Here is a 27,609-nt window from a genome sequence, read left to right on the forward strand (position 1 = left end):
CATGTGGTTGGAGACCTGGTTGGCATGTCGCAGGGCCAGTTCAGTAAGGTCCTGCGGCGTGTCTGCCAGGCTTTCCTCAAGCGTGTGAAGCAATTTATTGCTATGCCTTTGGATGTTGGTGCCCTAGATGTGGTGAAGCGGCAATTTGCGGAAGGTGGTAGTCGCTTCCCACATGTTATTGGGGTTGTGGATGGCACACATGTAGCTATTCAGCCACCAAAACATAATGAAGAAATTTATAGAAACAGGAAACTGTTTCATTCTCTGAATGTAATGGTTGTTTGTGGGCCATCCCTCCAGATCCTTTCCCTGAACGCAAAGTTTACTGGAAGTTCCCATGATGCGTATGTCATTAGACAATCAGGGATATGGCACAGATTAAGATCAAGTCAACGAGCAGACATGTGGTTATTGGGTGAGTTGTTGCACATATTTTGTTAAAAATTTTGTATATTTTTCCAAATTGACTATTTCTAATTTTTTTTTTTCCTCAAACAGGAGACCGTGGATATCCTTGCACCCCCTGGCTCATGACTCCTTACCGTAATCCCAGGCCAGGACCACAGACGGCATTTAACTCCGCGCTTACTGCCACTAGGCAGCTGGTGGAGCGCACAATTGGGGTCCTTAAAGGGCGGTTTCGTGTGCTCCACCGCACTGGTGGCGACATCATGTATTCGCCGGAGATGGCAAGTAAAATAGTGGTCCTGTGCGCTATACTCCACAATATCGTGGTAAGGAGTAGCGTAGAGCTTCCTCAGACAGAGGAATTGCCTGATGAGGAGCCAGGGGTTGTCCGACACTTCGGTGGGGGGAGTGTTACAAGGAGGGGGAGCCAAGTCAGGGCAAGCATTGTTGCTGAATTTTTCAGGTATAGTGTTTTTTTTTACTCTATTGTTACCAAAATAAAAGCACAGTATGCATCATTTTGTATTTAAATGTAGAAATTGTGTTTGCTATTGTAAGGTCATTGTGTAATGCTTTTTGTGTGTTTGAATCTGTTTTTTTTTTAATCTTCAAAAAACAATAACACGTTAAGCTGACAATTTAATTTTGTGTCAAACAATACTGTGATGTTGCTAAATAGTGTCCTTATTTTTTTACTATTCTAACATCATGATTATTTAAACAAAAACACAAACAAATGAAACTGAATGTTGCCCACTTTGTGAATGTCCAGCTGAAAGACCACACAAACTGAGGTGAGTACTCAGATATGTTTATAAATTGATCTAAAACTGTGTGTGTGTCTGTGTCTGTGTTTTTTTGTTTTAAATTTTATGGTTGTGTTTTGCTTAAAATTTGCTTATGCGAATGCATAGTTCCGCTCGTGCGAAATAACACTCTGCTCTTCACAGCATTGCAAAGATCAATAAAGTTACTATAAATGACATATGACAGCATAGATTGTGGACCAATCACATGCTAACAGACATTATAAATATATGCCCAAATAAGGAAAACGCCATTGCCATGATGCGTGCGGCACCTTTCACCAGGCGGGAGCTCCGCGTCCTGGTTGCGGTGATGGACCGCCGCGTAGGCCGCGTTGGGCGATTCAACCCCAATCGTGTTAAGCGCGAGGCCTACGCGGAGGTCCGTCGCCTGCTGCGGTCTCGCGTCCGCAGCAGGCGGACCATCATCCAGTTAGAGCGGAGATGGAGTGATCTCCGAAGGAGGACTCCAGAGCTGTTGGCGGAGATCCGCCAGCAAATCCGCACTATGCATGCACGCAGTAAGTAACATTACATAAGATTATTAGCATAAATAGTGCAAATTTTCACTAAGTGGTAGGCTAATTGCAACACTGAGTGAACATTTAGAAAAAATAGGACAGTGTGTGTGGTTAGGGCAAACATTACTGACTGTAGCAAAGTGTCCCTAAACAAGTGCATGTTTTACATAATTAGTAACCAGGCAGGAAACTGTACCAAAAAACTTGATCAGTGCTGTCTATATAATAAGGTAGCTTGAATAGTGATCTGGTGATGTTGGCTAGACAAATCAATATGTCTCAATGGAATAGATACAGGAATGACCGACAAAATTTTTAAATTTCATAATTTTGTTTGCAGTGGGCAACATGAAGAGGTTTGAATAATTATTTTTAAAAAATTCTTAAAAAAACTTTCTTTTACATGGAACCGAACAGTGAAAATTACAATTGATTAGTATGTAATTTAACATGCAAATTGAATTATATTTTACCAATCATTCTAGGACGACCACAACGGCAAGCACCACATGATGCACCAGCTCAGCACCCTTCCCCTTCTCACTCCCCCTCCACTTCCCAGTCCCCCTCCCCTTCTCACTCCCCCTCCCCTTCTCACTCCCCCTCCCCTTCTCACTCCCCCTCAGCTTCCCAATCCCCCTCAGCTTCCCAATCACCCTCAGCTTCACAATCCACCTCAGCTTCCCAGTCACCCTCAGCTTCCCAGGCCCCCTCAGCTTCCCAGGCCCCCTCAGCTTCCCAGGCCCACTCCACTTTCCACTCCCCTTCTCAGCCAACCTCTCCTTCTCTTTCTGTGACCCCTTCTCCTCCTTCCCATACCCCTTCTCCTTCTACTTCCAACTCACCTTCTCAGCCCCCCTCACCCTCTATTGGCCTAACATTTTCACCGCCCCCCTCGCCCTCTCAATCAGACCCACCCTCTGAAATTACATCCCCAATCCAACCTCCTTCCCCCATCCAGCCTCCTTCCCCCATCCAGCCTCCTTCCCCCATCCAGCCTCCTTCCCCCATCCAGCCTCCTTCCCCAATCCCTCCTCCTTCCCCCATCCAGCCGCCTTCCCCCATCCAGCCGCCATCCCCACCCAGTGAATGGGCAGAGGAAGCCCCTGAAGACAGTTCAGGGAGTCTTCATGTTGCCGAGGAAAGTAAGTGTTTTAACATTTTGTTAAAAATGATTACCTACTTACACTTACAATGACAAAACATGCAGTGTTGTACTGTTGGAATTCTTGTACCAAGGAAAATTAATTGTGTTTTTCTTCATGGTGTACATGTTGCATTTACATTTATTTGAGTGTCATTATATGTCCAGTGTTTATGTGTGCCATGTTTTGTGTGTCCACTCTAGGTCGACACTCATTAGGTCAACAGGGTTGGCAGGACAACAGGGTTTATATGTGTTAGGTTTTCTGGGAAACAGTTAGACCTGAGTGGAGTTTAGTATGTTGTTGTTCTTTTACACTTGTGCCTGTGTATTCTTAATATTTACACTTACAAATCACATGCTTCACTTTGTTAGGCAGCCTAACGACCCAATGATTTGTGGTGTGAAAGTTACACTCACAAAATGATTATTGGATAAAGTCAAACCTGTTTGACCTTATTTAGTAAGGGCAGCTTTCATGGAGTGTGGGCATGCTAGGATATGTTGTCCTTCTGAAGATGTTGATATGCAGTGTGATGATGCAGGACCAACACCCTAAAAAAAAAAAAAAAACAATAAAAAAAAAACCAAATGGGAATGAATGCCAACATGGTGTAACATTGACGAAGATGGTAGTTATCTTTAACATGGGATGTCGGCCATAGCAACCAATAAGATTATACTTTAAAAATTGGGAACCACTTCTACAATATAATATTCATATTTTTGCTTGTTTGCTATGGGCAACGTTCCATCTTAAATATAACTCACATAGTAGTAAATGTAACCCATGGTCTGGAACACTTTAAAATCTTAAAAAAAGGCTGAGCAGGCTTGTGTGTTGTTCTGCTAATGATTGTACCATAAAACAGGCAGGATGTAGTAACTTTGCCATTAAAGCAGGCCTGTCCAAACTGCGGCCCTCCAACTGTTGAGAAACTACACATCCCAGCATGCCCTGACACAGCTTTGGCATTCCCTGACCACAAAACTGTGTCAAGGCATGCTGGTATATGTAGTTTCACAACAGCTGGAGTCCAGCAGTTTGGACATGCCTGCATTTAAGTGTGCTTTGCGCGTTGCTTGGATAATAAGTAATGTAATTAAGTTATTAATGTTTGTGTTGCATCTTAATTTCAGATGTTGCAGTTGGAGATCCTACAAGTTTTGGAGGCATTCTTTACACCATGCGCCAACACCTGCAAGGATTAATGCATTGTGTTGATAATTTGCAAAAATTTGCATGATTTTGTTTTTTTTAAGAAAAAAAAAACTGATTTTTAAAAAAAATAAAAATAAAAAAAGTTGATTAAAGTTAACCGGGTGTTGTGTTTATTAATGCAAAAAAGGATCAGCTGATTGGCAGGCAGAAATTGTTTGCAAAAAACATTACACACATCTTACGTTAGATTATTAACAAAAAAAACAGGAGATTATTGTGTTAAGAAACATGTAAACACCTTCATTCACAAACAACACCTTTAAAAACAAACAAAGGGGGAAAAAAAAAAATTTATACACTTTTACATGTTGATGGGCAATTATGGCAACAAAGTGTTAATCTGGTTTGTTTTGCAGACTTAATTGTTTAGGAACATTATCAATCATTACACTAATTGGATTCGTTATTGAAAAGGGCTTGTTGACTTTAAAAGGAATGGTGTAATTTCACTTAATAGCTTTAAAAAAACATTTTTGAGCGTTTTTCCTTAAAAGTGTGCACTTTTACGGTAAAATGTGTAAATCTACTAAAACTTAGTATTTTTACGATTAAGTATGTGTTATTGCGATGGATTCGCAATGCTGCGATGGTTTCGCATTACTGCAATGTCATTTGGCGTACGCCCACTTTGTGTAATACTGCGTACGAATGTGCAAAAATACGTTGGGGGCGGAGGTTCGCATATTTACTACATTAACGCAACTTTGCGAATATGTTGTGCGACCGAAAAACTTAGCGATCAACTCGGAATGAGGGCCAATGTCTTTGTCTTGGAAACAGGTTAAGAAATTCACAGTATAAGATAATGTTAAAAAGGGTTTCCAGCTTCTGATAACTTTGTAATGGCTTGTCAATACCCTCCTGGTACATTTATCATTCACATATTCTTCCAGATAGGGGCGGATTGGGAACGTAAAGTGGCCCTGGAAAAATATGAAAAGTGGACTCATGTAAGTTGGAGTAAGTCAGCTATAAGCGGAGTCCAACACAAATTGGGGAATAGCAAATTGTTAGCATTAGCCACAATTGTAGTGAGCAAGGCCATGCAGCATGGTATGCACTATGCATTCACAGCACCAGCAGGAGGATCCTGTCACAGGGGTTGTCTTCCGTATGCCGGCGGTCGGGCTCCCGGCGACCAGCATACCGGCGCCGGGAGCCCGACAGCCGGCATACCGACACTTATTCTCCCTCGTGGGGGTCCACGGCCCCCCTGGAGGGAGAATAAAATAGTGTGGCGCGCGTAGCGCGCCACCGTGCCCGTAGCGTGGCGAGCGCAGCGAGTCCGCAAGGGGCTCATTTGCGCTCACCACACTGTCGTAAGCCGGCGGTCGGGCTCCCGGCGCCAGTATGCTGGTCGCCGGGAGCCGGACCGCCGGCATATCGTAGTGAACCCCTGTCACAGTAGATGGAGATCACAGCAGTGGGTGAGGTATTGCACTGGTAGGCAGTCACAGCACCTGCAGGAGGATCCTCTCACAGTAGATGGAGATCACCGCAGTGGGTGAGGTATTGCACTGGTAGGCAGTCACAGCACCAGCAGGAGGATCCTCTCACAGTAGATGGGGATCACACCAGTAGGTGAGGCATTGCACTGGTAGGCAGTCACAGCACCAGCAGGAGGATCCTGTCACAGTAGATGGAGATCACAGCAGTAGGTGAGGTATTGCACTGGTAGGCAGTCACATCACCAGCAGGAGGATCCTGTCACAGTAGATGGAGATCACACCAGTAGGTGAGGCATTGCACTGGTAGGCAGTCACAGTACCAGCAGGAGGATCCTGTCACAGTAGATGGAGATCACAGCAGTGGGTGAGGCATTGCACTGGTAGGCAGTCACAGTACCAGCAGGAGTATCCTGTTACAGTAGATGGGGATCACACCAGTAGGTGAGGTATTGCACTGGTAGGCAGTCACAGTACCAGCAGGAGGATCCTGTCACAGTAGATGGATATCACAGCAGTGGGTGAGGTATTGCACTGGTAGGCAGTCACAGCACCAGCAGGAGGATCCTCTCACAGTAGATGGAGATCACAGCAGTGGGTGAGGCATTGCACTGGTAGGCAGTCACAGTACCAGCAGGAGGATCCTGTCACAGTAGATGGATATCACAGCAGTGGGTGAGGTATTGCACTGGTAGGCAGTCACAGTACCTGCAGGAGGGTCCTGTCACAGTAGATGGGGATCACACCAGTAGGTGAGGCATTGCACTGGTAGGCAGTCACAGCACCTGCAGGAGGATCCTATTACAGTAGATGGAGATCACACCAGTAGGTGAGGCATTGCACTGGTAGGCAGTCACAGCACCAGCAGGAGGATCCTGTCACAGTAGATGGAGATCACACCAGTAGGTGAGGCATTGCACTGGTAGGCAGTCACAGTACCAGCAGGAGGATCCTGTCACAGTAGATGGATATCACAGCAGTGGGTGAGGTATTGCACTGGTAGGCAGTCACAGCACCAGCAGGAGGATCCTGTCACAGTAGATGGAGATCACAGCAGTGGGTGAGGTATTGCACTGGTAGGCAGTCACAGTACCAGCAGGAGGATCCTGTCACAGTAGATGGAGATCACAGCAGTGGGTGAGGCATTGCACTGGTAGGCAGTCACAGCACCTGCAGGAGGGTCCTGTCACAGTAGATGGGGATCACACCAGTAGGTGAGGCATTGCACTGGTAGGCAGCACACCAGGGTGACAAGTACACACGTTAAACGATTACTAATACTTAATCCAACAGCAGGAAATTCCAAAGATTAGCACCGATTTGGTAAAAGGTCATTATAAAATAGATCATCTTTACTGGGGTCTCATCCATTGTTAAACACCCACTGGTCTCACATTTTTCCTTGTGGTGTAAAAGAAAAAATAAATCACAATGCCTCTGTCTACCATTCCAGTGAGAGATATTCAACAAGGAACATCCCAATGACCACCATAAAATGTCCATAGCAACCAACCAGGTTCTAGCATCAGTTTATAGAATATATTTGATAAATGAAAGCTAGACGCTCATTGGTTGCTATGGGCAACAAACTCTTTAGAAGGTTTGCTACATCTATCCCTCAGGCATTGCCACAATACCCAGCTGAGCACATATTGGGCACTTATGGTAGTTCCCAAATCTCAGGTTTTCTCTCACCCCTCCATGTTGTAATGCCGGTAGGACACAATGTGCCATTGGAGCTCCTGAACTGGCATGGCTCAGATTAGGCCAAAGATAAAAGATAACTGTGTTATTAGCTAATAGGGGGAGATATTGGTTACACATATAGAGCCTGATTCTGAGATTTACATAAATATCTGATGTTTAATGATCACTGCACTGCACACACACAGATCTGGTCCCGCAATATCCTTAATACCCTCAGGGTTACTAGATGTCCTATGTGCACGCAGATAATTCTGTGTTGCCCCTTCAGATGCAGCAATGCATCACAGAATCCTGGGCTACTTTTTTACTTAATACAGTTGTAGCTCATGTAGCTTTTGCATAATTCTGCACAACTGCAGAGGTGCCATTAGCATCTCCCTTTGAGCCAGCCCTATAATTATATAGAGGCAAGGGCATAACTAGAACTTTATGGGCCCCATAGCAACATTTATAAGGGGCCCCCAACTCAGGTCTGCAGATAGAGAATGGCAGCAGGGACATAGAGACAGAGAGAGTGGCGGCAGGGACACAGAGAAAGGGTGTAGGCAAAGACATAGGGGCAGTGATAGGCATCAGAGACTGGGACAGAAAGAGGCAGCAGGGGCATAGACACAGAGAGAGGCAGAAGGGATGTAGGGACAGATAGAGGGGCAACAGGGACATAAGAGACAGATAAAGGGTCAGCAGTGACTTAGGGAGACGCAGTTGGGATGAGGAGAGAGGCAGCAGGGATGTAGGAACAGATAGAAGCAGCAGAAACATAGAGACAGAGAGAGTAGCAGCAGGGACACAGAGAGAGAGTACAGGCAAAGACAGAGAGACAGAGATAGGTAGCAGGGACTTAGAAACAGAAAGAGGCAGTAGGGGCATAGAAACAGAGAGAGAGGCAGCAAGGACATATGGACAGATAGAGAGGCAGCAGGGATGTAGGAACAGATAAAGAGGTAGTAGGGGCAGATAGAGAGGCATCAAATAGTTAGAACTCTCCAGCTTGGAATTCTCTAGCTTTCTATGCAAGGGCAGATAACTGAATAAATAGTGTCCAACTGCAATGTCATAGGCAACGGGTTCGAATCCCACACACATCAGCATTCCGAAATGTAATAAGGACAGTGTGACTGAACAACAAAGAGCTATCAAGTCAAGTCAATGAATGCTGTATAGCAGACATGTCAAACTCAAAATCACAACTGGGCCGAATTATCAAGGTCCAAGTCTTGTGTGGGCCGCAATAAAGAGATATATATATATATATATATATATATAGCTCCCAAATGGACTGGCACTCTCCTTACTGACGATATGGCCCTCGGTGCCTTCTGGAACAATAATGCAGAACTCCAAAAAAGGCAGCGGCACTCGAGGATTTGGTAGATAGAAGAAATTGTATTCAAAAACAATTACATGAAGCCGACGTTTCGGGGCTCACATGCCCCTTTGTCAAGGTGTGTAACAAAGATAAAGTGAACTCATGTACCTTATAACACGAAGAAGCCCGCCAGTGCACAATGCGCGGCCGGAGACGTGACGGGTCCGTCTTACTTCCGGTCGTGACGTAGTGACATCAATGCTGTCGCGTCGGTTGTACTGGTAACCAAGACGCTACAGCTCAATGTGATGACGTGACAAGTGTAGCACCAATAGCGATCGTGTGTATGAGTGAACACAGGAGTTGTGGCCACATTGCCATGGAAACACTCCACCAATAGAGAGCATGAGAAAGCAAAACAGTGCTGAGCAGATAGTGATGCTGTAGGAATAACGGGGCCAGACAATCATGGATACTGGTTTCCCTGCGGCTCATATATATCATACGTGGCAGGGATCGGGAGACAAAATCCATGGCCCGCTGCTGTGATTGTCTCATGAACCTAATCCGACAGTCCCAGTGAAACAAATAAACGGGATTAGTACCCGTATCAGTAATACCCACGGCTAAAGGGGTATGGCCAGGGCCTGGATAGTATATACGCTTTGGGGTCCCCGTGGGATACAAAGGTTCCAGAGCCAGTTACCATGGTGTCTGGTATGATCCCCTCTGTGAACATGCAGGGAGTCTGGGATGGCGGATACAAGATGTGGGGAGAACCGCCGGCAGGCTGTCATGGGAATGATGGGGGAAACCAGGGGAAGGGAAGGCGAGGGAAGGAGAAGGGAGGGACAGAAGGGGTGGAAGAAAGGGGACGGAAAGTCCTTGGAAAGGGAAAAGAAAAGGGCACGGGGCCCTCACACAGTCCATCGCAGGCTCAAATGAAGATGTTCCAGGAAAACTTCTCGTTCAGCCCCCCTGGACTGATGGTTCCTAATTCATAAATCCACTTGGACTCAATGTGGAGCAACTTGCGATCTCTGTCCCCACCTCGTATACATCGTGGTACGTGGTCTATGATCTGGTGTTTGATATCGTTCAGTGTATGACCCATGAGAGCAAAATGTCTTGCCACGGGCTGTTCAGAGGGCTTGCCCAGCAGTGCTTGCTTAATCGCGGACCTGTGGAGGGCCATCCTCTCCCTAAAGGTTCTGATGGATTTGCCCACGTACACCAGATGGCAGGGGCAGGTAAGAATGTATACAATGTGCGTGGTCGTACAGGTCACCACATGCCTTATTCTAAAGATTTTCTCCTTATGGGGATGTTTGAAGGTAGACCCTACTATCATGTTGCTACATGTGGTGCATTTAGGGCACCTGTAGCACCCCGGTGCCTTGGTGAGAAAGTTGGATGTCCTTAGAGTCTCGTCCTGAAATCCCGTGATGTCCGAGTGCACTATAGTGTCCCTTATGCTCTTGCCTCTGGAGAAGCAAAGCATGGGACGTTTGTCTTTAAATGCTGGAAGTTTTCTGTCTGAGGCCACTATTGGCCATAAGGCCCTTGCTGCTCTCTGGATCACCGGGCTCGTGGTGCTGAAGGTATTGACAAATGGAATAACTGCTTTGGTTTTTCGCAACGCCGGTCTCAGTAAGGTTTCTCTGGGAATGTCCATGACTTCTTACTTCTGCGCTTGCAATTTATGGTGGTCATATCCTCGTTGGACAAACTTGTTCACCATGGTGTCTAGTTCTTGTTCCAGACTGGATCGGTCGCTAATGATCATGGAGGCCCTTATCATTTGCGATCTAGGGAGTCCGTCCTTGAGGGGTCTCGGATGATGGCTGTTGGCCCTCAATAGTACATTCTTGTCCGTCGGTTTCGTGTATAGGCTGGTGTTTAAAATGCCATCCTTGATTGTTATCTGTACATCCAGGTAGTTGATGGACTCCCTACTGGTGGTGTATGTGTATTTGATGGTGGAGGGTCTCCTGTTTGCATCATCCATAAGTCGTTCAAACTTTTTGGTTTCTCCTGTCCAGAGCAAGAACAAATCGTCTATATATCTGACGAACATCAGGATATGCTGAGCTATGTCTCCGTCTTCGAAAAACACTGTCTGCTCCTCTTGAAACATAAAGACGTTGGCGAACGATGGGGAGACATTGCTCCCCATCGCACACCCGGTCTTCTGTCGAAAGAATCTGCCATTGAACATGAAAAAATTCCTCTCTAGTGTCAACGTGAGGAGTTGCATGAAGAGACCAATATCCAGGACTTCCATCTTCTCTTCCACTAGAAACTCTTTCATCACCTGTAGGCCTTCTGCGTGCGGGATGCTCGTATATAGGCTCTTGACATCTATCACGCACATTAAGGTCTCTGGGGGAACCTGGCCGATGGCGTTGATACGCTCTAAGAAGCTGGTGGTATCCTTGATGTAATTATGGTGCTTGACGATCAGCGGTTGCAGAATCCCATCAAGAAATATTGAAATGGGTTGAAAAATAGAGTCCCTTGCGGCAATTATCGGTCTACCCGGTGGTGATGTGGCACTCTTGTGGATCTTGGGTACCACAAAAAAGATCGGTACAAGTGGATGGTCCTGTTTAAGAACTTCACACATTTTGCCGGACAGAAGCCCGTTGGCTTTAGCCTGATCCAGGAGGAGCGCTAATTCATGTTGATATTCGGCGGTTGGGTCATGCATCAATTCCTCATATGTGTCGGGCTCCGCCAGTTGTCCTTCAATTTCTTTGATGTAGTCAGAGAGGTTAAGGATGACCAATCCTCCCCCCTTGTCAGCTGGGCGGAAGATCACATCACGGTATGCCCCTAATTGTCTAAGAGCCGCCTGTTCGGCCCTGGTGAGGTTCCGATGTCTAATCGGTGAGGCTGCTGTATATTTGATGACCGAATCGTCCAAAAGCCTTGTGAAAGATTGGATGGAGGGGTTGGTCGATGGGGGGTCAAAAGTTGATTTATGTCGGGTGTGGTAGAAGTTCTCAAGTGCTGACTGACTTGCTTTATCCTGTGCGTTGGAATTTTGAAAATGTTCTTGCAGTCTCAGCTTCCGCGTGAAACGATGTAATTCGACTTGCCATTGAAAACTGTTAAAAGGGTTTGTCGGTACAAATGACAGACCCTTCTCCAGAACACGCAGTTCTGTGTCCGAGAAGGATCTGTCGGACAAATTAAAGATTAGGGATTCTTGTTGGCTGCGCGCCCTTTTGATGCGCGCGCACTGCTTGCCCCGGCGGGTGGGCGTCCCCTTCTGCCTTTCTCCACGGGGGTTTCCACGGGTGTCCCTAAAGGGACTGGCTGTGCCCTGGATGACCCCTCTGAGTCCAAAAAGGCACTCTCACTGTCGCTGTTGGACGTGCCGGCGGTGTACGTTCTCTGTTCCCGTCTTCTACGCCAGCTCTGTCTACCTTTAGGGTTATAGGTGGTATTTTGACCCCCCTCTCCTCCCATCAACCATCTGTATACTTTATTGAGGTCGTAGTCTTCCTTAACTATCTGATGTTTATTACGCTTAAATTTAATGAGGTCTCTCCTGTACTCCTCACATTGCTTTTGTAATTTGATGAGCCAGTCGTGGTTGGAGTCGGCCTGTAGGACGGTCTTGTGTTCAGACTCAATCTTGGTAATCTTATCCCTGGTGTGTCTCAATTCTTGGCCCGCCTCTTCCACCACTAACAGGATCAGGTCGAGGCTGCATTTATTGAGGATACCAACCCATTTTTTGCAGAACTCTGGGTTGTACCGCCCAATAGTGGGCACGTTCCTCACTCTGAACCCTCTGGGTATCAGTTTCTCTCGGTGGTACTCTGATAATGAGATTCCGTGTAGTAAATAGTCGCATTCGCGACGTTTCAATTTCAGCAATTGGTGGTATATATCCTCAATGCCCCCTGTGCTTTCGGCTGCTCCTAGTTTTTCCTTAAAGCGGAGGCGTTCCGCGTCGTCGTCCGTGAAGCTGAACGATTCTCCCAGAACCGATTGCATCCCTCTACACCCTGGCATGTCATCATCATGTCTCGGGGCGGATGACGCTTCCATACTAGGTGAATGTGGATGATCTTGGGAGTGAAGGTGTCATTCCTATGACAGCCTGCCGGTGGTTCTCCCCACATCTTGTATCCGCCATCCCAGACTCCCTGCATGTTCACAGAGGGGATCATACCAGACACCATGGTAACTGGCTCTGGAACCTTTATATCCCACGGGGACCCCAAAGCGTATATACTATCCAGGCCCTGGCCATACCCCTTTAGCCGTGGGTATTACTGATACGGGTACTAATCCCGTTTATTTGTTTCACTGGGACTGTCGGATTAGGTTCATGAGACAGTCACAGCAGCGGGCCATGGATTTTGTCTCCCGATCCCTGCCACGTATGATATATATGAGCCGCAGGGAAACCAGTATCCATGATTGTCTGGCCCCGTTATTCCTACAGCATCACTATCTGCTCAGCACTGTTTTGCTTTCTCATGCTCTCTATTGGTGGAGTGTTTCCATGGCAATGTGGCCACAACTCCTGTGTTCACTCATACACACGATCGCTATTGGTGCTACACTTGTCACGTCATCACATTGAGCTGTAGCGTCTTGGTTACCAGCACAACCGACGCGACAGCATTGATGTCACTACGTCACGACCGGAAGTAAGACGGACCCGTCACGTCTCCGGCCGCGCATTGTGCACTGGCGGGCTTCTTCGGGTTATAAGGTACGTGAGTTCACTTTATCTTTGTTACACACCTTGACAAAGGGGCATGTGAGCCCCGAAACGTCGGCTTCATGTAATTGTTTTTGAATACAATTTCTTCTATCTACCAAATCCTCGAGTGCCGCTGCCTTTTTTGGAGTTCTATATATATATATATATATATATATATATATCTATCAGGTTGAGTATCCCTTATCCAAAATGCTTGGGACCAGAAGCATTTTGGATAATGGATTATTCCATATTTCGGAATATTACATTTTTTTTGGCCCTACTATAATGCCAGATACAAGTAATGCCCCCTGCCATCCTCAACCAATCACCTGCCCCCTGCCATCCTCAACCAATCACCTGCCCTCTGCCACCCTCACCCATTCACCTTCCCCTTCACCCAGTCACCTGCCCCTTGCCACCATCAGCCTGCTGCCCCACTCCAGCCCCTCCCCTCCTCGCTCTCTGCTACTGTCCAGAGCCCGTTCCTGCCCACGGTGCTGTTGCCGCCACCGCTGGGGCTGGGAGTTGGTGCCTGCTGAGCCGGCCCCTGGTCATCCTACGAAGCTCGGACAAGGTGGGCTACATCCCGGAGCGGGGGCCGGAGCCGGGCAGACACTGCTAACATGGTCAGCATACTGTCTCAATTCCCTGCCAACAGACCACATAAGAACCCCTGGCCAGGGGTTGCAAAAGGATGCGGTAGGGGCCGCATGCGGCCTATGGGCCGCAAGTTTAACACCCCTGCTGTATAGGTATTTCCACCAGAAGGGGTGGGTGTAGGAGACAGGGACGGTCAGGAGATGTTGGACTTGAAAAAGGGGGGGAGCTGCAAGTGAAAGTAATTAAAACAGGTAATTGACAAGTTCTGCCAACAGCGCCCCCTACCCTGCAGCGCTATGTGCGGTGCCCCCTCCACACACACCTAGTTACGGCCTCCCTCCAGTGAAGTGATTGGACCACACAGATTGGCAACAAGCATGAGACCCCTGACAACAGGCAACTAATTTAAAAGTAATTAGAAGCCTTACTGTATGGCATTATTTGTAAGGGGCATTATTGTGTGTGGGACATAAAATGGTGTCAGGGCCATAACTGTGTGTGGCATAATATGTAATTGACGTTACAGTGTGCTGCATAACGCATAATGGGGTCATTCTGAGTTGGTCGCACATAGCAACTTTTTGCTGCCCGTGCGATCAACTTGACGCCGTCTATGGGGGAGTGTATTTCTGCATGGCAGGGCTGCGAACGCTTGTGCAGCCCTGCTATGCAAATAAAGTTTCTTGTAAAAGAAGACCAGGGTAAGAGTTACTTACCCTGTGCGATTGAGCCAGCGATGCAGGTCCGGGAATTGACGTCAGACATCCGCCCTCCAAACGCCTGGACACTCCTGCGTTGGACTCACCACTCCCAGAAAATGGTGAGTTGCCGCCCGGATCCGCCTTCCTCTTGTCAATCTACTTGCGGTTGCCGCTGCGACCGCTTTCTTCGCTAGTGGCGTTGCTGCCTGGCGACGGCTGTCACCGGGCAATGACGCGCCTGCGCAATGCGGCCGCCGCGCATGCGCAGTTCCGACCCGATCCCCTAGGAGCATTATGTGAGCTGCCTTTAATTTGCAGACAGCAGTGAATAAAAAAATGTACAGCTGTCTGTTAATTAGAGGCAGTAAGTGACTGTGATCATCAGCACTGATACAGGTGGCAGAACTCCTCTGTCAGTCCAGCACACATATGGTCAGCCCTGCTTTCGTAAGGTAAGGGGAAGGTTCCCTGGGTGCTGGGTTATTCATCCGACATTACTGAAAATGGTCTGCGGGGGGAGCGGTATCAGGGGATAACGCATTGCTGTTCTAGGCAGCAGTGGGCCCCTTAGTCCTCAGGGGCTCCGGTGCAATGCATCTAGAGATGAGCGCCGGAAATTTTTCGGGTTTTGTGTTTTGGTTTTGGGTTCGGTTCCGCGGCCGTGTTTTGGGTTCGACCGCATTTTGGCAAAACCTCACCGAATTTTTTTTGTCGGATTCGGGTGTGTTTTGGATTCGGGTGTTTTTTTCAAAAAACCCTAAAAAACAGCTTAAATCATAGAATTTGGGGGTAATTTTGATCCCAAAGTATTATTAACCTCAAAAAACATAATTTACACTCATTTTCAGCCTATTCTGAACACATCACACCTCACAATATTATTTTTAGTCCTAAAATTTGCACCGAGGTCGCTGTGTGAGTAAGATAAGCGACCCTAGTGGCCGACACAAACACCGGGCCCATCTAGGAGTGGCACTGCAGTGTCACGCAGGATGGCCCTTCCAAAAAAACCTCCCCAAACAGCACATGACGCAAAGAAAAAAAGAGGCGCAATGAGGTAGCTGACTGTGTGAGTAAGATTAGCGACCCTAGTGGCCGACACAAACACCGGGCACATCTAGGAGTGGCACTGCAGTGTCACGCAGGATGTCCCTTCCAAAAAACCCTCCCCAAACAGCACATGACGCAAAGAAAAAAAGAGGCGCAATGAGGTAGCTGACTGTGTGAGTAAGATTAGCGACCCTAGTGGCCGACACAAACACCGGGCCCATCTAGGAGTGGCACTGCAGTGTCACGCAGGATGTCCCTTCCAAAAAACCCTCCCCAATCAGCACATGATGCAAAGAAAAAGAAAAAAGAGGTGCAAGATGGAATTATCCTTGGGCCCTCCCACCCACCCTTATGTTGTATAAACAAAACAGGACATGCACACTTTAACCAACCCATCATTTCAGTGACAGGGTCTGCCACACGACTGTGACTGATATGACGGGTTGGTTTGGACCCCCCCCAAAAAAGAAGCAATTAATCTCTCCTTGCACAAACTGGCTCTACAGAGGCAAGATGTCCACCTCATCTTCACCCTCCGATATATCACCGTGTACATCCCCCTCCTCACAGATTATCAATTCGTCCCCACTGGAATCCACCATCTCAGCTCCCTGTGTACTTTGTGGAGGCAATTGCTGCTGGTCAATGTCTCCGCGGAGGAATTGATTATAATTCATTTTAATGAACATCATCTTCTCCACATTTTCTGGATGTAACCTCGTACGCCGATTGCTGACAAGGTGAGCGGCGGCACTAAACACTCTTTCGGAGTACACACTTGTGGGAGGGCAACTTAGGTAGAATAAAGCCAGTTTGTGCAAGGGCCTCCAAATTGCCTCTTTTTCCTGCCAGTATAAGTACGGACTGTGTGACGTGCCTACTTGGATGCGGTCACTCATATAATCCTCCACCATTCTATCAATGTTGAGAGAATCATATGCAGTGACAGTAGACGACATGTCCGTAATCGTTGTCAGGTCCTTCAGTCCGGACCAGATGTCAGCATCAGCAGTCGCTCCAGACTGCCCTGCATCACCGCCAGCGGGTGGGCTCGGAATTCTGAGCCTTTTCCTCGCACCCCCAGTTGCGGGAGAATGTGAAGGAGGAGATGTTGACAGGTCGCGTTCCGCTTGACTTGACAATTTTGTCACCAGCAGGTCTTTCAACCCCAGCAGACCTGTGTCTGCCGGAAAGAGAGATCCAAGGTAGGCTTTAAATCTAGGATCGAGCACGGTGGCCAAAATGTAGTGCTCTGATTTCAACAGATTGACCACCCGTGAATCCTTGTTAAGCGAATTAAGGGCTGCATCCACAAGTCCCACATGCCTAGCGGAATCGCTCCGTGTTAGCTCCTTCTTCAATGCCTCCAGCTTCTTCTGCAAAAGCCTGATGAGGGGAATGACCTGACTCAGGCTGGCAGTGTCTGAACTGACTTCACGTGTGGCAAGTTCAAAGGGCATCAGAACCTTGCACAACGTTGAAATCATTCTCCACTGCACTTGAGACAGGTGCATTCCATCTCCTATATCGTGCTCAATTGTATAGGCTTGAATGGCCTTTTGCTGCTCCTCCAACCTCTGAAGCATATAGAGGGTTGAATTCCACCTCGTTACCACTTCTTGCTTCAGATGATGGCAGGGCAGGTTCAGTAGTTTTTGGTGGTGCTCCAGTCTTCTGTACGTGGTGCCTGTACGCCGAAAGTGTCCCGCAATTTTTCTGGCCACCGACAGCATCTCTTGCACGCCCCTGTCGTTTTTTAAAAAATTCTGCACCACCAAATTCAAGGTATGTGCAAAACATGGGACGTGCTGGAATTTGCCCATATTTAATGCACACACAATATTGCTGGCGTTGTCCGATGCCACAAATCCACAGGAGAGTCCAATTGGGGTAAGCCATTCCGCGATGATCTTCCTCAGTTGCCGTAAGAGGTTTTCAGCTGTGTGCGTATTCTGGAAAGCGGTGATACAAAGCGTAGCCTGCCTAGGAAAGAGTTGGCGTTTGCGAGATGCTGCTACTGGTGCCGCCGCTGCTGTTCTTGCGGCGGGAGTCCATACATCTACCCAGTGGGCTGTCACAGTCATATAGTCCTGACCCTGCCCTGCTCCACTTGTCCACATGTCCGTGGTTAAGTGGACATTGGGTACAACTGCATTTTTTAGGACACTGGTGAGTCTTTTTCTGACGTCCGTGTACATTCTCGGTATCGCCTGCCTAGAGAAGTGGAACCTAGATGGTATTTGGTAACGGGGGCACACTGCCTCAATAAATTGTCTAGTTCCCTGTGAACTAACGGCGGATACCGGACGCACGTCTAACACCAACATAGTTGTCAAGGACTCAGTTATCCGCTTTGCAGTAGGATGACTGCTGTGATATTTCATCTTCCTCGCAAAGGACTGTTGAACAGTCAATTGCTTACTGGAAGTAGTACAAGTGGGCTTACGACTTCCCCTCTGGGATGACCATCGACTCCCAGCGGCAACAACAGCAGCGCCAGCAGCAGTAGGCGTTACACGCAAGGATGCATCGGAGGAATCCCAGGCAGGAAAGGACTCGTCAGACTTGCCAGTGACATGGCCTGCAGGACTATTGGCATTCCTGGGGAAGGAGGAAATTGACACTGAGGGAGTTGGTGGGGTGGTTTGCGTGAGCTTGGTTACAAGAGGAAGGGATTTACTGGTCAGTGGACTGCTTCCGCTGTCACCCAAAGTTTTTGAACTTGTCACTGACTTATTATGAATGCGCTGCAGGTGACGTATAAGGGAGGATGTTCCGAGGTGGTTAACGTCCTTACCCCTACTTATTACAGCTTGACAAAGGGAACACACGGCTTGACACCTGTTGTCCGCATTTCTGGTGAAATACCTCCACACCGAAGAGCTGATTTTTTTGGTATTTTCACCTGGCATGTCAACGGCCATATTCCTCCCACGGACAACAGGTGTCTCCCCGGGTGCCTGACTTAAACAAACCACCTCACCATCAGAATCCTCCTGGTCAATTTCCTCCCCAGCGCCAGCAACACCCATATCCTCCTCATCCTGGTGTACTTCAACACTGACATCTTCAATCTGACTATCAGGAACTGGACTGCGGGTGCTCCTTCCAGCACTTGCAGGGGGCATGCAAATAGTGGAAGGCGCATGCTCTTCACGTCCAGTGTTGGGAAGGTCAGGCATCGCAAACGACACAATTGGACTCTCCTTGTGGATTTGGGATTTCAAAGAACGCACAGTTCTTTGCGGTGCTTTTGCCAGCTTGAGTCTTTTCAGTTTTCTAGCGAGAGGCTGAGTGCTTCCATCCTCATGTGAAGCTGAACCACTAGCCATGAACATAGGCCAGGGCCTCAGCCGTTCCTTGCCACTCCGTGTGGTAAATGGCATATTGGCAAGTTTACGCTTCTCCTCCGACAATTTTATTTTAGGTTTTGGAGTCCTTTTTTTTCTGATATTTGGTGTTTTGGATTTGACATGCTCTGTACTATGACATTGGGCATCGGCCTTGGCAGACGACGTTGCTGGCATTTCATCGTCTCGGCCATGACTAGTGGCAGCAGCTTCAGCACGAGGTGGAAGTGGATCTTGATCTTTCCCTAATTTTGGAACCTCAACTTTTTTGTTCTCCATATTTTATAGGCAGAACTAAAAGGCACCTCAGGTAAACAATGGAGATGGATGGATTGGATACTAGTATACAATTATGGACGGACTGCCACGGTTAGGTGGTATAAAAAAACCACGGTTAGGTGGTATATATTATAATAATAATACAATTATGGATGGACGGACTGCCTGCCGACTGCCGACACAGAGGTAGCCACAGCCGTGAACTACCGCACTGTACACTGGTTGATAAAGAGATAGTAGTATACTCGTAACAACTAGTATGACACTATGACGACGGTATAAAGAATGGAAAAAAAAACACGGTTAGGTGGTATATATTATAATAATAATACAATTATGGATGGACGGACTGCCTGCCGACTGCCGACACAGAGGTAGCCACAGCCGTGAACTACCGCACTGTACACTGGTTGATAAAGAGATAGTAGTATACTCGTAACAACTAGTATGACACTATGACGACGGTATAAAGAATGGAAAAAAAACCACGGTTAGGTGGTATATATTATAATAATAATACAATTATGGATGGACGGACTGCCTGCCGACTGCCGACACAGAGGTAGCCACAGCCGTGAACTACCGCACTGTACACTGGTTGATAAAGAGATAGTAGTATACTCGTAACAACTAGTATGACACTATGACGACGGTATAAAGAATGAAAAAAAAACCACGGTTAGGTGGTAGGTATATAATAATAAATAATACAATTCTGGTCGGACGGACTGCCTGCCGTGTGCCGACACAGAGGTAGCCACAGCCGTGAACTACCGCACTGTACACTGGTTGATAAAGAGATAGTAGTATACTCGTAACAATTAGGATGACACTATGACGGTATAAAGAATGAAAAAAAAAACCACGGTTAGGTGGTAGGTATATAATAATAAATAATACAATTCTGGTCGGACGGACTGCCTGCCGTGTGCCGACACAGAGGTAGCCACAGCCGTGAACTACCGCACTGTACACTGGTTGATAAAGAGATAGTAGTATACTCGTAACAATTAGGATGACACTATGACGGTATAAAGAATGAAAAAAAAAACCACGGTTAGGTGGTAGGTATATAATAATAAATAATACAATTCTGGTCGGACGGACTGCCTGCCGTGTGCCGACACAGAGGTAGCCACAGCCGTGAACTACCGCACTGTACACTGGTTGATAAAGAGATAGTAGTATACTCGTAACAATTAGGATGACACTATGACGGTATAAAGAATGAAAAAAAAAACCACGGTTAGGTGGTAGGTATATAATAATAAATAATACAATTCTGGTCGGACGGACTGCCTGCCGTGTGCCGACACAGAGGTAGCCACAGCCGTGAACTACCGCACTGTACACTGGTTGATAAAGAGATAGTAGTATACTCGTAACAATTAGGATGACACTATGACGGTATAAAGAATGAAAAAAAAAACCACGGTTAGGTGGTAGGTATATAATAATAAATAATACAATTCTGGTCGGACGGACTGCCTGCCGTGTGCCGACACAGAGGTAGCCACAGCCGTGAACTACCGCACTGTACACTGGTTGATAAAGAGATAGTAGTATACTCGTAACAATTAGGATGACACTATGACGGTATAAAGAATGAAAAAAAAACCACGGTTAGGTGGTAGGTATATAATAATAAATAATACAATTCTGGTCGGACGGACTGCCTGCCGTGTGCCGACACAGAGGTAGCCACAGCCGTGAACTACCGCACTGTACACTGGTTGATAAAGAGATAGTAGTATACTCGTAACAATTAGGATGACACTATGACGGTATAAAGAATGAAAAAAAAACCACGGTTAGGTGGTAGGTATATAATAATAAATAATACAATTCTGGTCGGACGGACTGCCTGCCGTGTGCCGACACAGAGGTAGCCACAGCCGTGAACTACCGCACTGTACACTGGTTGATAAAGAGATAGTAGTATACTCGTAACAATTAGGATGACACTATGACGGTATAAAGAATGAAAAAAAAAACCACGGTTAGGTGGTAGGTATATAATAATAAATAATACAATTCTGGTCGGACGGACTGCCTGCCGTGTGCCGACACAGAGGTAGCCACAGCCGTGAACTACCGCACTGTACACTGGTTGATAAAGAGATAGTAGTATACTCGTAACAATTAGGATGACACTATGACGGTATAAAGAATGAAAAAAAAAACCACGGTTAGGTGGTAGGTATATAATAATAAATAATACAATTCTGGTCGGACGGACTGCCTGCCGTGTGCCGACACAGAGGTAGCCACAGCCGTGAACTACCGCACTGTACACTGGTTGATAAAGAGATAGTAGTATACTCGTAACAATTAGGATGACACTATGACGGTATAAAGAATGAAAAAAAAACCACGGTTAGGTGGTAGGTATATAATAATAAATAATACAATTCTGGTCGGACGGACTGCCTGCCGTGTGCCGACACAGAGGTAGCCACAGCCGTGAACTACCGCACTGTACTGTGTCTGCTGCTAATATAGACTGGTTGATATTTAAAGAGATATTAGTAGTATACAACAATACTATACTGGTGGTCAGGCACTGGTCACCACTCCTGCAGCAAAAGTGTGCACTGTTAATTAATATAATTGTACTCCTGGCTCCTGCTAACAACCTGCAGTGCTCCCCAGTCTCCCCCACAATTAATTATAAGCTTTTAATTTATACATTGATGACTGTGCAGCACACTGGGCTGAGCTGAGTGCACACAGACTGAGTCACACTGTGTGACTGACTGTGCTGTGTATCGTTTTTTTTTTCAGGCAGAGAACGGATATAGCAGAGAGAAGTGAACGGATATATTATATTAAATAAAAGTTAACTAGCAACTGCACTGGTCACTGACTGTGGTAAACTAACTCTGTCTGCGACTCTGCACAATCTCTCTCTCTCTATCTAATCTATCTCTATTCTAATGGAGAGGACGCCAGACACGTCCTCTCCCTATCAATCTCAATGCACGAGTGAAAATGGCGGCGACGCGCGGCTCCTTATATAGAATCCGAGTCTCGCGATAGAATCCGAGCCTCGCGAGAATCCGACAGCGTCATGATGACGTTCGGGCGCGCTCGGGTTAACCGAGCAAGGCGGGAAGATCCGAGTCGCTCGGACCCGTGAAAAAAAACATGAAGTTCGGGCGGGTTCGGATTCCGAGGAACCGAACCCGCTCATCTCTAAATGCATCTGCTGCATCAATGGTATTTCCAATCTGCCCTAAACTCACTACAGAACACAACAATCCCCATACCCTCAGCTCATTACAATCACAGCAATCCCATACTCTGAGCTCATTACATTATCACCAATCCCCATACCATGAGCTCATTACAGTAAACATCAATCCCTATTCCCTGAGCTCAGGGGAGTAGAGAGCCTGGCTGGGCACGGGTACTTTCAGGGGCGTGACCTAATCACAGAAGGCGTGACCATGTATCCTTGGAAAAAAATACAGAAAAGATTTTAAGAGCCTCCCTGGCCACTTCTGAGGAGAAAAGCTGCTGCTGCCAGGCCCCTCCGTCAGGCCTGGGTAATTATTCCCCCACCCTCCCGGTGCTACTGCCTGAGGTGCAATACATCGTAACAATATAAGAGCAAAATAACTTCCCTGCTTTGGGCTGATCTACTTATAAGTCTCACTGGTCTATTAGTGTAGATGAGGTGACAGTAACAATGAGTTATCAATTTAGTAATAAAATGTGATGTCCAGTGCTGTAACAGAGCATCAGTGCGCCCTGTACCCCCTGACTCCGTGACGTCACAATGTCACACCTGGGGGCAGAGCTGTCAGCTCTGAGAAGTAGAGCACCGTCCAGAGTGTCCTGAGGATGTTCCGTGCGGTATCCAGACTATAGATCTACACTAAAAAGGTCTATAGGTCAATAGGTCTACCACTAATGGTAGACATGCATTAGGTTGACAGGGTCAAAAGGTCGACATGTAATAGGTAGACAGTTTAACGGGTCGACAGAGTCAATAGGCCGACATGACAATGGTCGACACACATGGTAGCCACAAGTTTTTTTTCAACTTTTTCATACTTTACCATCCACGTTGACTTCGATTGGGAATAGTAACCTTGTCCGAAACATGGCGAGCGAACGCAGTACACTAATGGAGCTTGTTTGTGGCAGAAAAGTGACAAAACACACACAATAAAAAGTGTCTACCTTTTTTGTGTCGACCATTTCCATGTTGTCATTTTTGACCCTATCGACCTTTCCTACGGTCTACCTCATCTATGTCGACCTTTTGACCCTGTTGACCTAATGCATGTCTACCATTAGTGGTAGACCTATTGACTGTAGACCTTTTTTAGTGTAGATCTAATAATCCACACCTGTTCCGTGCAGTTCCACAGATTGCAGGCTGCCTGCCCAGAGCATCCTAAGGTTGCTCTGGATGAGTCTGCAGTAGCTCTACTGGCTGGAGGGTGCTATTCCAGACACTCTACAAGCCATACGTAGGAGCCGTGGGGCAGCAACGGTACCAGCGTAGGCCCTGTGCAGTGGCACTGCTCGCACACTTGCATCCCTGTGGCTGGCAGAGACAAGAAGGGTCTTACAGCTTCACCAGCCAGTGCTGTATGCATCTACACATGCATGAACCGACTGAAAACCAGCTTTAAAAACTAGCCCCCTAGATGTAATTTTCCAAACAAATGTTTTATTGATTTTTAAATTGAGTCATTTTTATTGAGATTTTCAGAACAGATACAACAACAACAAAAATGGAAACATAACCATTAGAACTGTTATATATATATATATATATATATATATATATATATATACACACATACACACGTTTTGCTCCGGCACTCGGCTCAGCCCCTGCTATGGGGCTGACTTGCTCAGGTGCCCTCCTCCAGGGGTATTGTTTGTATTGCACTTATCCTGACGAAGGGGGAAACCCCGAAACGTTGATTCTGCACCATTACAGTTTGTTGTTATTTCACAAGACTCTGAGTGCCGCCTCATCATTATCCTTTGGTGTTATATATATATATATATATATATATATATATATATATATAAAAAGATTGACAATCTATACAATAGAGAGATGCTGCACATTTCAATACTATCATCAAAATGAGCTATCACACAGGCAGAATGATAGTAAAATAGAAACAGCAGCCATATATATAACTATGGACATCTCCATCAACAATATGGAAACATATCAATATTAAGTAGCATAGAAACATGAGAGTGTCTTGACAAAACAAAAGTAATTAAAAAAAAGATGATGCACTTGTCCACTGTTTCATCATCATACAGTATATCACCTTAACGCTGAAGATGAAACGCAAAGACCCCACCTGAAAATGGGTATCTGGACTCCAGGTCGACACCAATTAGGTCGACACGCCTTATGTCGACACCAGAAATAGGTCGACACAGACAAAAGGTTGACATGGAAAAAGTTTGACATTAGTTTTTCATTTTTTTTTTTTTCACTTTTTCCACGTGGATTACAATTGGGAATGGCAACCTGTGCTGAGCGCAGCAGTACCGGAGTGAGGCACCTTGCTTGAAGCATGGCGAGTGAAGCGAGCCATGCGAGGGGACACGGTGCACTAACTGGGGTTCCCCGTCACTTTATGAAGAAAACAACACCAAAAACAGTCAAAAATCTCATGTCGACCTTTTTCAAGGTCGACCTTGTTCATGTTGACCTTTTGTCTGTGTCTACCTATTTCTGGTGTCGATCTAAGGTGTGTCGACCAACCAGTGTCGACCTAAGTGGTGTCGACCTTGAGTCCCAGACCCCTGGATATGTACAAGAGCCCAAACACCTAATAAAATGGGAGACACAACATCTCTCAGTAGAATTCTATGTTGAACTTTATGTAAGTCGATTCCTAGCCTGAGGATGAGCATTACGAGATTCCAGCCATCTGCTCCATATCTGTTCAAATCTCACATCTGCATTATGACCAGTGTATAAATACTGTTCATGTTGGACAGTTACACGAACCGCAGACAACCATGCAGTGTATTCTGGCCCCGTAGAGGCCATCCACAATCGGGTCACACAGAGTTTAGCTAACGTCACATATTAAACATTTCTTGTCTACTACATTTATCCATGATGTCATCATCCAATGTTACCAAACAACACCCCGCCGGCCCAGTGTAGCTAACGTGTGACAACTACCAATATTAAACAGTACCCGCAGGACTTTTCCCCAGAAAGTGCTGACTACAGGACGATCCCATAAAAAGTGCCAGAAGGTACCGCTGTCAGCACAACATTTGAGACATATGTCAGATACCCGTCCTCCATATTCCAGCAGGTGGACAGGTGTTAGATATGTATGATTCAGAATGAACAGCTACAGTATATATCTGAAATCTAATCAAGGTTGTGGCTATACATGGAGACTAACGTTTTATCCCATCAGTCAGAGGATCCACATCTGCCTTCCATTTCATAACTGGCGTTACACTGTAGAAGCCTGTGGCTCCCTCCCAGCATGCACCACGGCTGCTGAGGCCTTCTGCGCGGGCGCAGACAGACTCTCAAGCCATAAACCTGGAAGTCCAGGGACCAGAGCACATTACAAAGGACTGCTCTTATCGGGAGAGCTGTCCTTTGCAAAACTAATTGCATATGTTAGTGCATATGCGATTAGTATTGATGTGATGTGTGGTGGGATATGCACCGCAAAGTTAGTACATCTCGCTCCATGTGAGGTATCCTGAAGCCATAACTGCAAGTGTGCTGCCTAGTAATAAAATCTGAAGTGGGGAAAGGCCAGACCGCCAGTAGACCAGGTACTTGCAGTGGGGTGAGGCAGGTGAGGCAGGTGAGGCAGGGCCTTTTCTCTCATACTAACATTTGTGCCAGTTTTGACTGTATAAAGTATATGAAAAATTGAAAGAATCTGTTTGAAATATCTTCTTTGCATTATTCTAATCATTATTATAACCAAAACTCTGGAGTAAAAAGTATATGACAGGTGAGGCCTATCTTTTCCGCGGGTGTGGTATGTTAGGTAGATAAGACTTAGGTCGACAGTGTCTAGGTTGACCACTATTGGTTGACAGTAAGTAGGTCAACATGGTTTCTAGGTTGACAGGGACTCTAGGTCGACATGAAAAAAGGTCGACATGAGGTTTTTTTTTATGTTTTTGGTGTCGTTTTCTCCGTACTGTGACCGGGAACCCCAATTAGTGCACCGTGTCCCCTCGCATGGCTCGCTTCACTCGCCAGGCTTCGGGCAAGGTTACCGTTCCCAATTGTAGTCCACGTGGATCGTAAAGTATGAAAAAGTTCTAAAAATTAAAAAAAATGTGAAAAACTCAAAACCTTTTGTCATATCGATCTAGAACATGTCAAACTAGAGTCCCTGTCGACCTAGAAACCATATCAACCTACTTACTGTCGACCAATAGTGGTCGACCTAGACAATGTCGACCTACTTACTGTTGACCTAAAGACCCCCTTTTCCGCACATCTCCGATAAAAACTCATCAAATTTTCAGGACTTTATACTGCTGCATCTGGCACATACATTGCGTGTAAATCTGTCTCTGGTGCTAGCCAGTGCCTCCTGAGCCATTTAGCTCACCGCACGTCCCTGCAGTAGACCTAGTTTTCTTGTTGTTAGGACATCTTTCAAATACGTAAACAGCAATTCTATATTCAGTGCAATATATGGGGTAATTCAGACCTGATCGCTAGGGTGTGTTTTTTGTATCCCTGTGATAAGGTAGTTGCCGCCTACAGGGGGAGGGGCTGTGTAAGTGTGCGTTCGGATGTGTTGGAGAAACTGCACAAACTAATTTTGCAGGACTTACTCTTCCAGTGCAATGATTGGGGCCGGAGCTGACATCAGAAACCCTTCCTGCATTTTTCCGGACCCTCCTCATAAACGGTCAGTTGCCACCCACAAATGTCCTCTTCCTGTCAATCTCCTTTCATTCACTGGTGCAATGGGATTTGTTGCACCATCCCATCGCTGCCTGGCGCTCCCTGACGCTCCCTGTCGCTGCGGACCATCGCACCTGCGCATTGCGGTGCATACACATGCGTAGTTCAGACCTGATCGCCCGTTGAGCGAAAACGCACAGCAGCGATCAGGTCTGAATCGGCCCTATAATCTTTTTTGTACGTCTCCCAAACACACGGGATACAGCTTCCAAATACCACATCCGCTGGCCAGCGTGTTGCAGACCCCACAAAGCTATTAGAAGGGGGACGGAGTGCTACAAAGTTAATGCATATGGACTCCAGATAAGGCTGCTGGGAGGAGCACCAGCCGGGAGGGATACCATCAACTCCGCTAATTAACTGAGGTTATTCCAATTT

The 27,609-nt window shown here is 46.6% G+C and overlaps 1 long non-coding RNA gene across 1 annotated transcript; it reads left to right on the forward strand.

Moving 5' to 3' along the window:
* The first annotated feature begins 528 nt into the window (after nt 1-528).
* LOC134911793 (uncharacterized) lies at nt 529-4,106 on the forward strand. Its single transcript, XR_010176844.1, has 4 exons — nt 529-871; nt 1,181-1,202; nt 2,221-2,880; nt 4,020-4,106. It is a non-coding gene; the product is annotated as an uncharacterized LOC134911793 (long non-coding RNA).
* The last annotated feature ends 23,503 nt before the right edge of the window (nt 4,107-27,609 follow it).

Source organism: Pseudophryne corroboree, chromosome 4, assembly GCF_028390025.1.
Source record: "Pseudophryne corroboree isolate aPseCor3 chromosome 4, aPseCor3.hap2, whole genome shotgun sequence".
NCBI classification, from domain to species: domain Eukaryota; kingdom Metazoa; phylum Chordata; class Amphibia; order Anura; family Myobatrachidae; genus Pseudophryne; species Pseudophryne corroboree.